The sequence below is a fragment of the Marmota marmota genome, unplaced genomic scaffold, assembly GCF_001458135.2.
Source record: "Marmota marmota marmota unplaced genomic scaffold, marMar, whole genome shotgun sequence".
Classification (NCBI taxonomy): domain Eukaryota; kingdom Metazoa; phylum Chordata; class Mammalia; order Rodentia; family Sciuridae; genus Marmota; species Marmota marmota.
In genome coordinates, this window is record NW_026000164.1 from 1,668,703 (window position 1) to 1,686,063 (window position 17,361).

Consider the following 17,361-nt stretch of genomic DNA (forward strand, 5'->3'; position numbering starts at 1 on the left):
GTAAGGTTTAATAGCTCACCCTTCCTTTGTCCTAGAGGCCTGGAGACACAACCTTAACAACTTAATGAGACTCTGTCTCAGAATTTTAAAAAATAATAATATTTTTTTTAAGGGCTAGGGATGTACTTCAGGGCTAAAGTGCCTCTGGGTCTCTGGGTTAAAAAAACAAAAAAAAAGTCAACTACACTGGTAATCCAGTAATGCAAACTAAAACAATATTAAACACCATTACTGGTCTTCCAATTAAAGCTAACATTCAATGTTAGGGAAAGTGGAATTAAATTTTCATGCACTGTGGTACAAAGGTAAAGTAGTGCAGATGTGAAAAGCACTTTGGAAATCCATACCAAGATCCTTACAATGCATAAACTTCGATCTGGAGATTTCCTTTCTAGAAATCTATTTTAAGGAAGTTTTTAATTTATAGAGAATGTTATATTAAAGTTATTAAATTTGGGGCTGGGGCTATAGCTCAGTGGCAGAGCATTTGCCTCTCACATGTGAGGCACTGGGTTCCATCCTCAGCACCACATAAAAATAAACAAATAAAATAAAGGCATGCTGTCCATCTACAACTACAAAAATTTTTTTTTTGTTTCTTGAAATATTTAATTTTTAGTTGTATTTGGACACAATCCTTTTATTTTGTTTATTTATTTTTATGTGGTGCTGAGGATCCAACCCAGGGCCTTGCACATGCTAGGCAAGCACTCTACCACTGAGCCACAACCCCAGCCCAAAAATAAATAAATACATTTTTAAAAATAAAATCATGAAATTTGTATTTATACTAGCAAATGTCATTCAAAACAACTTTATTTTTTGAAAACAGGAAATTGGATAAATAAATTACACTATATCCTTATATTCAAATATTGTGCGGTCCTTTAAAAGGATGTCTTTGAGTCATTTTGCCTTTGATGGCTCCCAGGTCTCTGAGGTCTGCCTAATACCTGGATTCTCCTCCTCTAGGTATACCATAATGGCAGCTTTTCCCCTAGTAGGGGCAGTCAGGCTATTCCCTACATTTGCTTATTAAACAGCACTTGGGCAAGCGCTTATGTGGACATCTGGATGCACACCAAAGACAGAGAGACACTTGAAGGACAGCTTCCGAAGGATCTTAACCCTGGGGCCTCTTGCAGACCTGCTGGGCCTCTGAGGCAATCCCACAAGCTTGATGAGAGCATGGCCTCCCTGGAGCCTGCAGGGGACTCTCATTACCTCAGCTCCCAGGACTGCAGGGTTATAATGAAATCTCCCTTTTGTGTGTGTGTGTGTGTGTGTGTATAGTTTTTTTTTTTTTTTTAATTTTTTATTGTTGGCTGTTCAAAACATTACATAATTCTTGATATATCATATTTCTCCCTTTTATCTTCCCTAAAGTCTCCAAAACAAATCCTGAAACTGCTCAGGGACACACGTACTTGCCCAAGAGAAGGGAAATCCCTTGGAGGTATTTGCAGGCAGGCTAGCCACAGGAGACAGGGCGCCAACAGATTCCATCTAGGCAGCAAAGAAAGCCTTGTAGAGCTGAAGATGCCAAGGACAGTGGACAGGCAGACGTGATGGACCCGGGTGGGGTGCGGGCAGACACCCTGTTAGCAACCTTGTTGCCCCTGGCATACTCTGGTTGATTGATTTCTTGTCACACGCGGTGTCAGCCTCACCCTCTCCCTGTTTGCTGCTACTAATCCAGAACAGGAGCCCCGTGGAAAAGAATAACTAAAGCTGAGAGGCCTCAGGATTTCCCTTTGTGTCCAGTGTTGTGATGGCAGAACGTCAGTTTCCTAAAGTGGCAACTGTCTTGGTTAGACTCTGCTGGAAGTAATCAAAACCAGTCAATTAGAGCCAGCCCCCTCTAATTGAGATTAGGGAGGGGGAGAGATTAGGGAGGAGCAGGGAGAGAGGAAGGGAAAGAGATATGTCCATTTTAAAATAAGTCACAGTGGCAGAACAGCAAGGGCTACATTCAAAGCATAAAATGGACCACTGTTGGGACAAGATCCTACTTTTTCCTGATGGTGTCCTACTGCTCTTGTAGTCACGGTGCTTGGCCCCTGAGGGAAGAGCCCGGCTACAAGGCCTGGCAGCTGGAAACCCACATGCAGGTTCCTCAGAGGCCCCTGATTCTTTGAAAAGATCAGAAGTTAAAATTCAAAACTCTGAATTTATAATCTCTTCTCTTTCTCTCATGCGTTTAAAAGCAGATATTCAATCCCACAGTTTGACCCTCTCCTTTCTCATATTCTATCACTATAGGTACTCAGTTTCCCCAAAGCCTTGCCTTCAATGAACATGACATTCCAGTGAATGATGATGTCTTCATTAAATTAACCATGTTTCATTGATGCCATGAGCTTCTGGGGGCCCATCCTTTATTTTTTATTTATTTTTTATTTTTTAGAGAGAGAGAATTTTAATATTTATTTTTTTAGTTTTCGGCGGACACAACATCTTTGTTTGTATGTGGTGCTGAGGATCGAACCCGGGCCGCACGCATGCCAGGCGAGCGCGCTACCACTTGAGCCACATCCCCAGCCCCAAGGGGGCCCATCCTTTAACATCAGTGTGCATTCTCACCATCTGTAGACCTATCCATTTCAGTGACAAGCCTTGTATCCACATTTTTTTGAAGAGCTGTTGCCTGGCACCACTCCTGGTACCAATTCTGTGATGATCCATGTATAGATATGTAAGTGTGTGTGTGTGTGTGTGTGTAAACACATATATAGATGTGTGTGTATCTATACATATATACACATACATATTCTTCCCTTTTCCTTTTATTTTGGAAACAGGGTCTCGCTAAGTTGCCCAGCCTGGCTTCAAACTCATGATCTTCCTGCCTCAATCTCCTGATTTCCTGGAGAGTTTACAGGCGTGTACCACCATGCTTGGCTAGTATCAATATTTTTTTATTATCAAAAATAAAAAACAGACAGGTGTGATGGTGCATGCCTGTAATCCCTGCAACTCAGGAAGGCTAAGGCAGGAAGATCAAAAGTTCAAGGCCAGCATGGGCAACTTAGAGAGACTCTGTCTCAAAAATAAAAGGGCTGAGGATGTAGCTAAGTGGTAGAGCACCCTGAATTCAAACTTTGCTACCACAAGAAATAATAATGATAATAAAAATCAAAAACAGAATCCATCATGGCTAATTGAAGCAGAAAAAGGCAGAAGCTACCAAGGATTTACTATAGGTCAACCTTATGTGACTCACAGACTGAGGGAGAGTTGAGAGGAAAGGAGTGGAGTCTGAGTCTCCTGAAGCAACTCTCATAAGCATCATGGCACTCAACACAGACACCACTGGGAACTGACTTGCCACCTCTGCTGTCCCCGGGAGCCAAATGTCACTGCCGTCACCAGTGCCAGCACAGCAGAATCCCCACTCAGATCTCGTCCCTCAGCTGGTCACTGTCAACTCAAAAACAAAACCAGATGCATTTGATGGTGGCAGCCTGGGAAGGTGTCCAGTTAGACAGGAATCTGAGTTCTGACTTCCTGGTAGAAGATGGATTCCACAACATAGGAGTTTATCTAGCTGGAGAAAGGAATTCAGAGAGACTAGGAAGCCACAGAGTGGACCAAAGCCTCTCCCATGACACAAGTGAAACAGCTCACATTGGCTTATAGGTTCTCCTATGCCCAGGTATTATTGACCTTTAGAGGACAACATGGTTTGCAGGGCCTGGTGGCACACACTTGAAATCTCAGCTACTCAGGAGGCTAAGTTAGGAGGAAGACACAAGTTAGAGGCCAACCCTAGTAACTTAATAAGTCCCTGCCTCAAAATAAAATCTTAAAGGGCTCAGAATGTAGCTTAGCGGTAGAGCACCTGCCTAGCAGGCACCACTCTTTGGGTTTGAGTCCAGTGCCAAAAAAAGAAAAAGAAAAGAAAACATCAGTAGCAGCAGAAGACAGCACAGTATTGCAATACGAGAAGGTTCCATTTCTCACGGTCAATCATTGAAAGTTCTGTGTCTGAGACGTTTGATCTGTACAGGAGAAATATTTAAATTATATTAAAGTTCCAGAACTCAAATACTGTATGTTTCCTTCATTGTAAACTCATGATATTGCAATTGTGAATGGGAGAACTATCAACCTACTGTTTGCAGCTGTCACTGTCCCTGTGCAACTTGTCCAAAGCCGACATGGACCTTTCCCTCTGGAGTTTATGTTGGAAGATCAACAGTAGTTACTGGATGGGAATGCCTGAGAAGTACAGTAGACAGTAAGCCTCGACGCCAGGCAGTGAGCCAGTGTTGCCAACATCACCTTAGCAGAGAGGCCGGTGATTGGGGTTTCAACGAATGGAGCACCAAAAGTCATGGTGATGATGGAGCATGCAGCCAGCAGTCCTTCCTGGAGACTCACCACTGTGAGTCCAAATGCAGCATGTGACCAGTGCATGAAGATAGCATCACATTTTCTGAGAAGCATGAAAGGAATGAGGGAGAAGAATGCATGAATTCACAGACACCAGGGAAGTGAGACATCCAAGACCAATTTGATGAATTTCCAGAGGCACTCAGCAGACCACTGAGGAACTTTTACTTCAAAGGGAGCAGAAGACCAACCCCTCAATACCACTCAAAGCAACCATACGCTGAAATTGCCCTGGGCTATTTCAGTACTCTTACAGATTACCAATGACATGAATGTTAATATTTTATGGCTCTAACTTACACTTCTAAAAGTTCTAATTAATCTCACTAGATAAAAACTGGCAAGCACACTGGTACAAATGAGAATCACAGCCTCCTTGCAATGTCTGTGCCAACTCATCTGGGATCCTGCCATGATCTGCCCTAACTATCTCAGCTTCATAAAGGGGCCAATAATTAGCATTTGGAAACTAAGCCACACTTCCCCCACTGGATGCCATTTGCTGATTGTTAATTAATTAATTAATTAATTAATTAGCAGTTCCTCTAACATGGCTAGAGGGTCTAGTAAAGACCCTTCAAGGCACTTTCTTCATCCCTTGGTCCCATGCACCCTGGCAGGAGAGATCCCCCATGACAACCTTGAAGGCAGGGCTACATCTTAGACGTCATTTCAGTAGCTTGCATGATGCATTACACATGAAAGATTCTGTAAAATGAAGGGATGAATGCATGAATGGATAGATTGATAGACACATAGAAATTAATTAAATACTTCTAATTTTTCTCCATTATTGTAAAATTTTTTAAATGGATGAGAATTTAAATATCAAATCTAATTTCATTGTAAGAATAAAGATATGGGCCTGCAAAGATTAAGAGAATGTATGCATGACCTCAACTATAAGAACAGAGATTAGGCTTGGAGCAGTGGCACTTGCCTGTAATTCCAGCAATTTAGGAGGCTGAAGCAGGAGGACTGCAATTTGATGCCAGCCTGGGTAATTTAGCAAGACCCTGTCTCAAGATTAAATTTAACAGGTCTGGGGACGTAGCTCACAAATTGTCTATCTCAATAGATGATTTTTAGAAAGGAGAAAACAAATTCCAGTTCTCTCTTTAATCTTTTTTTTAATTTTTAAAATTTTTTAATTAGTTATACATGACAGTAGAATGCATTTATGCACTTTGATATACATAGATGGGGTATAATTTCTCATTTTTTTAAATGTACATGTTGCAGAATCATATTGGTCATGCAGTCACATATATGTATACAGTAATAATGTCTGTGTCATTCTACTATCTTTCCTATCCCCACATCCCATCCTCTCCCCTCCTATCACTTTCCTCTACTGATCTAAGGTATCGCTATTCTTCCCTAGTGCCCCCCGCCTTATTGTGAATTAGCATCCACATATTAGAGAAAACATTCAGCCTTTGGTTTTGTGGGATTGGCTTATTTTGCTTAGCATGATATTCTCCAACTCCAACCATTTACTGGCAAAAGCCATAATTTTACTCTTCTTTAAAGCTGAGCAATATTCTACTGAGTATATATACCACATTTTCTTTATCCATTCATCTATTGAGGGACACCTAGTTTGGTTCTATAGTCTAGCTATTGTGAATTGAGCTGCTATAAACATTGATGTGGCTGTGTCACTGTAATATGCTGATTTTAAGTCCTTTGGGTATAAACCAAGGAGTGGGATAGCTGGGTAAAATGGTTAAAATGACTTTTCTCTAGATATAATCTTTACCATTTACAGTAAGAGACCTTGAGTGCGTGTTTATCAACTAATCAGCCTCATCATACTCAGAACAAGCAAAGTCTGTACCTGAAATTCTCAAGAGTCCTATGTTGAAAGATTATTTTTAAGGTAAAATCAAAGATTTTACCTGACTAATAAAGTAATGGGGAAACAAGAAATATTACAACTGATTCAAAAAGTAATTAAAAAAACAGGCAATGATATAAAATGATTTAACTATGTATGCAAGATTGATCTGTTCACAGGGCAATGAGAAATTACATTCCCCCAGACATCAGTAATCTGCATGTTTATGGACAAGAATTATTTACATCATTATCATTTTTCTACAATTTACAGAGTTATAAAATGGTTCAAAGACAGAAAGGCTGAGACAGTCTAGAAGTATGAGCTGGGTGGGATTCACTCAGTAATCTTCAACCCATTTCAGTCTTTAATAATTTTTTTTACATTTATAAGAATTTATTTTTGAACTCTATACAATATTGAGAAACTAAGTAATGCTAATTCTACATAAACTCTTCTAGAGAATCAAAAAGGAGAGAATATTTCTTAGTTCATTCTATGGCAACAGCATTACTCTGTTATCAAAACCAGACAGACATTACAAGAAGGAAAACCATCAACTAATATTCCTCATGAACATAGATACAAAATTCTTAACTAATCTCATACACCAATATAGAAAAAAAATTATACAGCATCACCAAGTTGGGTTTATCTCATGACTACAAAGTTGGTTTGACACTTAGAAATCAATTTAATTAACTCTAGTCGCAGACTCAAGGAAAAATCATCTCAAGAGATGCAGAAAAAGCATTTCAGAGGCTTGAGGTTGCGACTCAGTGGTAGAGCGCTTGCCTCACATGTGTGAGGCGCCAGGTTTTATCCTCAGCACCATATAAATAAAATAAAGCTGTTGTGTCCATGTACAGCTAGAAATTTTAAAAATACTTTAAAAACAGCATTTTATAAAATCCCTCATCTATTCTTAGCAGAAATTCTGAGCAAAATAAGAATAGAAGGGTTAAAGAATAGAAAGGTTTTCTGCAACTTGAAAAGAGCTTCTATGGAAAACAGAGTTAACATCAGACTTAATGATGAGACGTGCTTTTCCCTAGGATGGGGAACAAAGCGAAGATGTCTCCTCTCACCACTTCTATTCAACAGGGTGCTAGATGTTCTCAATAACGCTGAAAAGTAAATACATAAAAGGAAGGAAGTAGTAAAGCAAAGAAAAATAAAACTATGTTTATTCCTAGATGACATGGTCATCTGTGTAGAAAACCCAGTGGAATCTGCAAAAATAACTAGTGGAACTAACTAGAATTTAGCAAGTTTGTAGCATTCAGTATCATTATTCAAAACTCAATTATTCTTTATATTTAAACAATGAACAATTGGAATTTGAAACTTTTAAAATGTTTAAATAGAATTAAATACTTTGGGATAACTATGACAAAGGATAGTCTGCTGAAAACTCAGAACATTGCTGAGCACCTAAATGAGCAACCCAAATGGCCCTTTCCAGCTGACAGACGAACTGATGCATGCATGCAGTGAAATCTAGCATGGATGAACTTCAGAATAACTGTATTAAGTAAAAGAAGCCAGATGTAAAAGAGTGTAAACTGTCTGGTTCTATTTAGCAAATATCTAGCAAATACAACCTGATGTACAGGACAAGATGTGCGGTGACCTTGGTACATGACACAGAGTATGAAAAGGGGCTGAGAGGTGGGAAGAGTTAGGACAGATGGCTATAAAAGGGTGAAAGGAGCCGGGTACAGTGGCACACATGTGTGATCCCAGCAGCTCAGGAGGCTGAGACAGGAGGATCCTAAGTTCAAGGCCAACTTTGGCAACTTAGCAAGACCCCTATCTCAAAATTTAAAAAAATCAAAGGGTGGGGATGTGGCTCAGTGGTAGAATGCCCCTGAGTTCAATCCCATAGATAAAAAATATAAAGGACATAAGGAAACTTAGGGGGTGATGAGTGATTCATGTGGTTGTGTTGACAGTCTCCTGAGCATGTAATTGTATCAAAACAGATCAAACAGGAACCTTTAGTTATATGCAGTTTATCACGTGTCAATTATACCTCTGTACAGCTATTTTGGCCCAAAACTTAGCACTGGAGTACATTATTGCTTTCTGATATCATTTAGGTTGTCATTCCAACCTAGGGCACAGTTCAGGAGGCTGTCTTTGGGATTCTAACCTGAATACAAGCCGATGATCCATCCCAAGGCCATGTCCAATTTCTTATCTTTGAGACTGGATTCATGCTTCTGTACCCACCTCACCCAGCATGCCAAAGCTTGGAGTAGTCTTGGAGTCATCATCAGGACACTCATCATCAGCACAAATCTGGCACCTGTCTTTTCTCCTGGACTGATGTGTCTAGCTGATCTCACTGGTGGGACTAAGTATCTCTTGGAAATACTCACTGCAGAACCATCTTCCCTGGCAGAGGAAGGGGGCTTAGGCCCAGAGCATTCTCAACTTAATTCCAGAAAATTCTCCAAGGCAGCTGCCTTCATGGTGCAGATGGAGATTGTTAGAGAGGCAGGGATAGAAGCTCAGGGGAGGCCCAGGTCTCAAGCCTAAGGCCCTTCCTGCACTCCAGTGTGAGGTGCTGGGAACTGGCTAATGGAATGAGTTCACAAGGGAGAGAATGAGCTCAACTGCATTTTTGTTTTTGTATTTAATTGAAGCCTCTTCGACATAAGATCAGCCCATAATATTTGAGTGTCCCTGAAATAAAAGGGCAGTATTGCCTCTGCTTGCTTTTGGCATGTACCTGTCAGAATGGCATGCCCTTTTAGGTCTTGTCCCCGTCCGTGTACGTTTTAACTCCCCCGAGGAAAAGGTGAGAAGCTGCGGCATGTCCAGAGCCTGCCCCCAGCTCCATTATCCCCTTCTCTCACCCCTGTGCATCCAAGTGGAATCTGAAAACAGGCGACAAAGAGCAGACTAAGCACCCTTGTATTTGCCTGTAACATTCATGGGCAGAAAAGACACAAAACAGAACTTCAAGAAGGAATTCTGGGTCTATATGTCTGTATGTATGATGTATGGTGGTGGGGACTGAACCCAGTCCCTTTACCAATGAGCTGAGGGTCTTGCTGAGTTTCTGATGGTGGCTGCAGACTTGTGGTCTCCTGACATGCTAGGATCACAGGTGTGTCCCATTGCACATGGCTATGCTGGAGTTTCTAAGAAGTCAGTGTGGAAATATGTCCTTCCACTGGCTTGGAAGAAACTCATTGAAGTTGACAATGAATGCAAACTTTACTTTTTATGAGAAGTCTGTGGCCACAGAAGTTGCTGCTGAAAAATGGAAGGGTTGTGTGATCTGAGCAATGGTAGGAATGGCAAACAGTGTTTCTCCAGGGAGCAGGGAGTCTCAACCCATGGCCGCGTTCACTCGCCACTGAGGAAGGGGCACTCCTGTTAAAGACCAAGGAAAACCGGAGAGAGAGAGAGCACAGTCTGGGTTACCCTGGCTATTATAAAAGGAAACAAAGATATTCCTGGGCTAGATTCTACTGTGCCTTTTCTCCTGGGGTCTAAAAGAGCTAGCAGGATCCATAAACTTGTCAGTCTTTCTGAAGAAGACATGTCCACCAATATGTTGTCCAGGAAGCTAAGAAACTCAGGACCAAGGCACCGAAGACAGAGTGTCTTGTTACTCCAGGTGTCCTGCCACACAAACACCAGCGCTCTGCCCTGAAGCAACAGCACACGGAGAAAAATAACGAGAAGGCTACTGGATGAGCTCAACTCCTCGCCATGAGAATGCAGAAAGCCAAAGAAAAACGCCGGAAACAGATTTCCAGGAGACACTGAGAGCTCCCCATCGAGTCCAGTCAAAAATGAGAATTTTGGTGCTCGGGCTGTAGCTCAGTGGCAGAGCGCATGCCTAGCTGTGACACACACTGGGTTTAATCCTTAGCACCACATAAAAAAATAAAATAAAATAAATGCACGCTGTCCATTTATAACTGTAATTTTTTAAAAAATGAGAATTTTAAGAGTAAAAATTTTAAGATCAGACCTAAAAAAAGTCAGTGAGAATAAGTCTGAATATCCAAAATGAAGTGGAAATGGAGACAGAGGCATTATCACTTAGGACAGGATGTGAGATCCTGAGAAGAGGGGGACTCCCGCTGACAAGAAACTACTTCCTTGTCTTTAGCTGAAGCAAGTCCTGGAAGCTCCAGCAAGAGGTCCGCACAGGAAGCTGGACAGACAGCCCTTTCTGCCACCGCCCAGGAGCAGACCTTGGGGAATCAGCAGCGACTCCACGGCAAACAGGGTTCAGGGTCCCTCTAAATAAAACTGGAAATCACCAAGTCCAGAGCAGCATCCTGGAGAGAAGCCACATCCAATTGCTAGACAGCTCATTAGTGGCAGGAGCGATAATAAAAACGTTGCCGAGCACGTTCCAGGGGCCAGACGTCAAGAAGTACACGTTCCCAGTACACGTTCCTACCTCCCTAACCGTCTACGGCGGGCACTGGAGGAAAGGGCGGTTCCAGCTCTGCCTGGATGAGAACAAGGAACTCAGGAAGGAATGGTAGTTGTCATGACCCTGACCGCAGAGGACCATGTTCCCTGAGCCCACTCTCCTCGGCAGCATCGCAGGACAGGCAATAGCATCTGGGCAGTCGCTGCTCAGGTGTGCGTTTCTCTGCTTATCCCCTGGATGCAGAGCTGCAGACTGTGGCCTTCTCTTCAAACCAGGAGCCATATAGTCATGCAGACATGTCATTACATGTCCCTGGTTAATCCCACGAATGACCATGTAGCTATGTATGAAATTTGTGTAAGATATTGGAGATTGAACCCAAGAGCACTCTATCACTGAGCTACGTTCTCAGCCCTTTTTTTAGATTTTATTTTGAGACAGGGTCATGTGGAGTTGCTAAAGCTGGCCTCAAACTTGCAATCCTCCTGCCTCTGCCTCCCAAGTCCCGCCATGCCCAGACAACCAACACGCGGTGACTCACTATAATTCAAACCTACCTGTGCGTGGCACTGGATTGCAAATATACGTGAGGACAGCCCTCAGACTTGAAGTGAATGGTGAAGACCCAAGAATAAGCAGATAATTGAAATACAAGGGGGTCATTTGGTAGCTCAAGAAGGTCTGAGCAGATGGAGGGGCATCTTAGAGGATGAAGGTAACCTCACCAGGCCTGCTGCTGTTGGTGTTATTACTGATCTGGTTAACAAAGGCCTGGGCGTGGGGTGCACCCCCCGAAATCCCAGCAACTCAGAAGGCTGAAGCAGGAGGATTGAAAGTTCGTTCGAGACGAACCTCAGCAACTCAGTGAGACCCTGGAGACCATGGGAGAGAAATAACAGTACTGTCATTACTATAGAATGAAACAGCACACCTGGGCTAAGATTTGTCGTAGCTTAGTGTGGCCAGCAGGGGAGGCCTGCAGCAGGGAGCCACAGGACGGAGGCTGCGGAGGGCTGAGGCCATTCTTGGGGCCTCCTACGCTGTTCAGGAGCTCTTTTTCCTGAAGTTCAGAGAAATCTTAAGATTTTCAAGCCAGAAAGAGCTTTAGGCATATTTTCACCTAAAAACAATCTCTCTGTTGGCTGTGTAGAAAATATATGTGAGAAAGAGAATTGGAGGAAGAGGTCAAGGGGTGAGGACAGAGAACTTAGGACTTATAGATCTGTGGCGTTTGGGGACAAGAGGCAGGGTGCCCAGCCAGTCGAAGGCTGGCCCCAGGCCCACTTGTCAATGTGTCCCTGTCGTCAGCCCCCCTAGTCTCATTTCCCTGCAGCCTTCCCCTCTGGCTGCTCAGCCTCTCCAGCAATACAAGGAGGCATATGGTAGACACTCAGAGATGCTTTTGAATAGTGCGATGAATGGAATAATTAATTGATTAATCACTCTGCTGAGTAAATTGCAGCAGAACATAAGTACATTTCTTTTTCGTTTTTCTTTCAGCCTGAGCAGGGAGATGCTGAGAGTCTGTCCCAGGTTATTGTGGCTGAAATTAAACATTGATGGGGTTCTCTGCGGTTGCAAAAGGGGCTTATCCTGGGCTGGGCTGCGAGAGACGAGAGGCGGGGCAGGGATTTGCTCTGCCTGTGATAGACTTGCCCCGGGCAGCCTGGCGCTGGGTCTGTCCACTCCTGGAGCCAGGGAGCCTGAGCTAAACCCTCGGGGCAGATGTGTGGGGGAGGGACAGGTGGGAGGTATCCACAGTTACCATCTTGGCCTCAGGTGACAGGGAATCAGGAAACCATTTTAGATCCCCTACAGCTTGACCCACCCACCCCACTTCTTTTTTCATCTTTTTTAGAAAATGAAGCCCAGAAGTTGACTGGCAAGGAGAGGAGCCCAAACCCCGGGCTCAGGTATGGAGACTTTCATGGACCTAGAGAGACAAGCTTTCTAGAGTAGTGACAGTTGCTCTGAGTAACTAAAAAACAAACAAAAAACTTTGGGACCCCTTCTGCCCTTTGTTCCATGACCCTTGTCCACCACCGCCCCCCCCCCCAGGCTGTGGCTGGGGATGAGGCCAAGGGGGAGCAGCTCTGTAGAGCTGGCCCCTGGCAGGCGCCGTCCACCTTCCCCATCACTCCTTCTTCAACAGCTGACTGTGGATCTGTTTTCCCACCACCTAAATAAAGGGTCTGGGCAAGACCTACAGGAAGGACACCCAGTGCAGGATTTGGCACCCCCACTGGGGGGGTCAGCAGTGCACTGTACCAGCAGTGTCCCTTCAGGGCCCTGTGTGTGGGGACCTACTAAAGACCTCCGTGGTTACCTGGAAAACAGACTCCTTTACAGATAAAGGTAAAACCCAGCCACGGTCTCCTTCACTACAGTGGCCAGCTGGGACGAGGTCACCCAACCTGGGACGTGGAAGGGAACGTGGTGATTTGGCTTCCCCTAATGCAGGCACGCCCACACAGAGCCAGGACCAAATTCTGCCTACTTTCTTTTCTAGTGTGGCTGCGATGGTCCCAGGCTCCTCTGGGGTAGGTGGCAGAGATACAAGGAAAGAGTGGAAAGTCAGGTAAAACCATGGTCTCTTCACATAAAACTCAGGCAAGAAAAGAAAAAGAACTAAAAAGTACCCCTCTGGGCTGGGGTGTCACTTTGTTGGTAGAGCTCTTGCCTGGCATGCACCCTGGGTTGGATCTCCAAAGAAAAACTGAAATATGCTATAACATTTATTTGCAAAATGATTTTTTGTAGCTTTATAAAGATCTTTATTAAACACAGAAGTTAATCGAGACAAATGGGGCCTTGTGTGGTGGCACATGCGGGAGGCTGAGATAGGAGTATCACAGGTTGGGGGCCGGCCTCAGCAATTTAGCAAGACCCTGGCTCGATATAATTAAAAGGGCTCTCGATATAATAAAAAGTAGCTCAGTGGTGCAGTATCCCTGGGTTTACGGCCAAAAGGTTGGTCCTTGTGCCCCAGGTCAATCTAATAACAAGGACACAGTTTTGAGAAAAAGAAAAAAGATGATTTATTGCTTTGCTAGCAAAGAGGAAGCACAGGGGACTTTTGTCCCAGAGGCTGTGATTCTGCCCGTCAGTGGGAGCCGGGGGCTTTTCAAAGCCACATTCGGAGTATTTTCTGTTGTAATTCACTTGTTAATTTGGGAGTCTTTTCTGAGATCTTCTGGTGCCATCCTCAAAGTCTGCCTTCCTTCCTTCCTGTGGTGGGTGTGTGCTCAGGGACAGATGAATCTGCCTTGGATGGGGAAGAAAGGTGACCGTGTTTCCCCTGAGATAGGGAGGGGGAGAGATTAGGGAGGAGCAGGGAGAAAGAAACCAGACCATTTTAAAAATAAAGTAGGGGCTGGGGTGTGGCTCAGTGGTAGAGCCTGGCCTAGCTCGTGTGCGGCCCTGGGTTCAATTCTCCCGCACCACATATAAATAAAATAAAGGTCCATTGACAACTAAAGAAATGTTTTTTAAAAAATAAGCTGCAGTGCCAGAGCAGCAAGGGCTGTATTCAAAGCATACAGGTTCAATCCTCAGTGCCAAGACTGAGTTAATAAAACCACATTTTAAAAAGAGACTGTGGGAAAGAAAGTTTGGTCATGATTATAGAAAACTGGTGGAACCAGGGTAGCCAACACCTGACTGGCCTCTCGCGGCCCAGCAGACGGAGGGTTAGGGCCCGCGTGTGCAGATTGGGGGGCTCTCGTCACGCCTCACACAAAGCAACCTTCAACAACTTTTCTTTCTCACTCAGACAAGAAAAGGTTAGTATACACATCTAGAAAAAGTGGTTTTTTTAACTTGAGTCCCTCATTAAATTTCCCTGGAAAGACACACTGAAGTTTTTAGCAAGCAACAGATGGTAAAGAGAATTCAATCGTACAATAGCCACCGACAGTCATTTAAGATGCAGAAATGCCTTTGACGGTCCCTTCATTTACAATGCTTCCTTTAATGCTCGATTGTCATGAAGGTAGAATATATTCACAGGAGTTTACATAGGTTCATTGGAGGTTTACACCTCTCCTGATTTTCCCTGGGGGTCTCGGGGGGTATAGAGACCCTGCAGTGTCTGGAGGGATCTGGCCACGGCCTGCTCCTGTGGGTATGGCAGTATTTGAGTGGTCGGAGAAAGGAGGCAAGCACCGGTCAGGATACAAGGGATTGTGGGTCGGAGAATCTCTGTGACACACCTTCCAGTAAACTAGAGCTTTTTTGTTGGTTTGTTTGTTTTCAGTACTGGGGATTGAACCCAGGGGGATCTCTACCACTGCTATAGCCCCAGGCCTTTTTTTAAAAAAATATCTTTTTAGTTTCAATGGACCTTTATTTTGTTTATATACAGTGCTGAGAATCGAACCCAGGACTCTCACATGCTAGGCAAAGCACTCTACCACTGAGCCACAACCCCAGCCCCCTTTTTGTTTTTTATTTTGAGACAGTCTCACTAATTTGTTGAGGCTAACCTCAAACTTACAAGCCTCCTGCCTCAGCCTCCCGAGTCACTGGGATTACAAATACATATCATCTGGCCTAGCTGTCTTGAGTTTTCTGTTGTCCTTAGCGTCACAGTGTAAAATCTTAGAAAGTCTCTTAACACTGTTAACAACAACAAAAAGTTCCTAAGATGCACCCATCAACAATCTAATTTTTCATAATAGTTCCTTATCAAAAAGAGTAAGGACACCTCTGCCTGGGACAGACCCTGGTTATTGCTAACTACAGTGGATGAAGCTTCCCAAAGAGGAAAAGCCAGCCTCACACTGAACGTGGACCTTGGCTACCTGTAGCTCCCAACTCAGATTGTCCTGAAAACGCAGAAGTAGCAGAGCCCAGTCGGCCTGGAGTTGCTGCCTCAGTGTCCCAGCAGATCTCAGGGAGACCATATTCAATCAAGTCTGGTCAAGAAATCCAGGCGGGGGCTGGGATGGTGGCTCAGCGATAGAGCACTCGCCTAGCACGGGCAGGACCCGGGTTCTATCCTCAGCACCACATAAAAATAAAGGCATTGTGTTGTGTCCATCTACACCTAAAAGATAAATATAAAAAAAAAAAAGAAAGAAATTCAGGCGGGGCTTGAGCAAGTAGAAGATTGCCAGGGAAGAGAGTTCCTTGGGCCTGGTGACCTGAGCCTTCAGTGATGTAGTTGGCTTGAGGGTCGGTGGCAGATCCCCAGAGTCCAGCAGAGGCCCAGTGTTAGGGCTGTGGCTTTCTTGTGGGTGATGTCCTGGCCTTCTTAGACAACCCTGGATGGAGACCCTGCCCTGACCCATCGGGGTATAAACAAGACCAGGGAAGAGTGCAAGTGCTCGTTCGCTCAGCCGTCATGTTCTTAGCAGCAGCTGTCTCCTGGGAAGGCCCCAGGATGCAGACGTGAGCAGAACAGGGCACAGAACGTAAAGGTCGATAGCTCCAGCCAGAGGCAGGCATGCCCGGGGCAGCGTGGCCAGGGATGCGCAGACCTCAGAAGCCCCTCCCCCTTTCCTTAGGCTCTGCTGGTCGCACTTCATGACCCGAGTCTTCTGTGAAAATGGTAATAAAGTACTGGAACAGGGCTCCACCCGAGCTTTCCACCCGGCCCAGGCTGCTCGGCCACTGCAGCGTCTCCCTGCTCCTCCCTAATCTCTCCCCTTCCCTAATCTCAGGGGAAACAGAGTCACCTTTCTTCCCCGTCCTGGGCAGATTCATCTGTCCCTGAGCACACACCCACCACAGGAAGGAAGTAAGGCAGACTTTGGCGGTGGCACCAGAAGATCTCAGAAATGACTCTCTCCAAATTAACAAGTGAATTACAACAGAGAATACTCGGAATGTGGCCTTGAAAAGCCCCCGGCTTCCCCTGAAGAGCAGAATCACTGCCTCTGGGACAAAATACCCCTGTGCTTCTCCTTTGCTAGCAAAGCAATAAACTTTTTTCCCAAAACTATGTCTTCATTATTGGGTTGGCAACAGGGACAAGGATCAAGATTTTAGTGACACTGGAAGAAGCATGGTGCTTTCAGGCAATCCCCAATTAGTGGCAGGCCCAGGGTCAGGAGGATGGTACAAGATGAGTTGACAGGCCAGAGAGAAGAGGTGATATCCTACCCCAGAAGTGTAAAAGTTGTTGTATAGATGTGGAGATATCAAAGGATTTCAAAAGCAAAATGTGTAGCTGCTTGGGAGGCTGAGGCAGGAGGATCTCAAGTTCGAGGCCAGCCTGGGCAACTTAACAGGCAATTTCTTTTTTGTTTCAAAAAAAGTGGAGCCAGGTGCAGTGGCGCATGTCTTGTAATCCTAGTGCCTCCGGAGGCTGAGTTCAAAGCCAGCTCAGCAAAACTGGGGTGCTAAGTAACTCACTGAGACCCTGACTCTAAATAAAATATAAAATAGGGTTGGGGATGTGGCTCAGTGCCCCTGAGTTTAATCCCCAGCACCAAAAAAGAAGGTAGGGGGGTGGGCTAGAGATATAGCTTAGTGGTGAAGCATCCCTGGGTTCAATTCCCAGCACCAAAAAGAAAAAGAAGAAACGGCTTGGCATTCTTTAAAAGATTATTCTGGAAGCTAGGAGTGTGGCTCAACGGTGGTACCATGCTTAGTAATCCTAAATAACCCCCCCAAAAAAAGATCTCTGGGGCTTATAGAGAATAAATTGGGGGCTCAATGGCTGTAGACATGGCTGTGACGCGGCCACCACAGTAGTCCCTATGGTGGGCGGGGG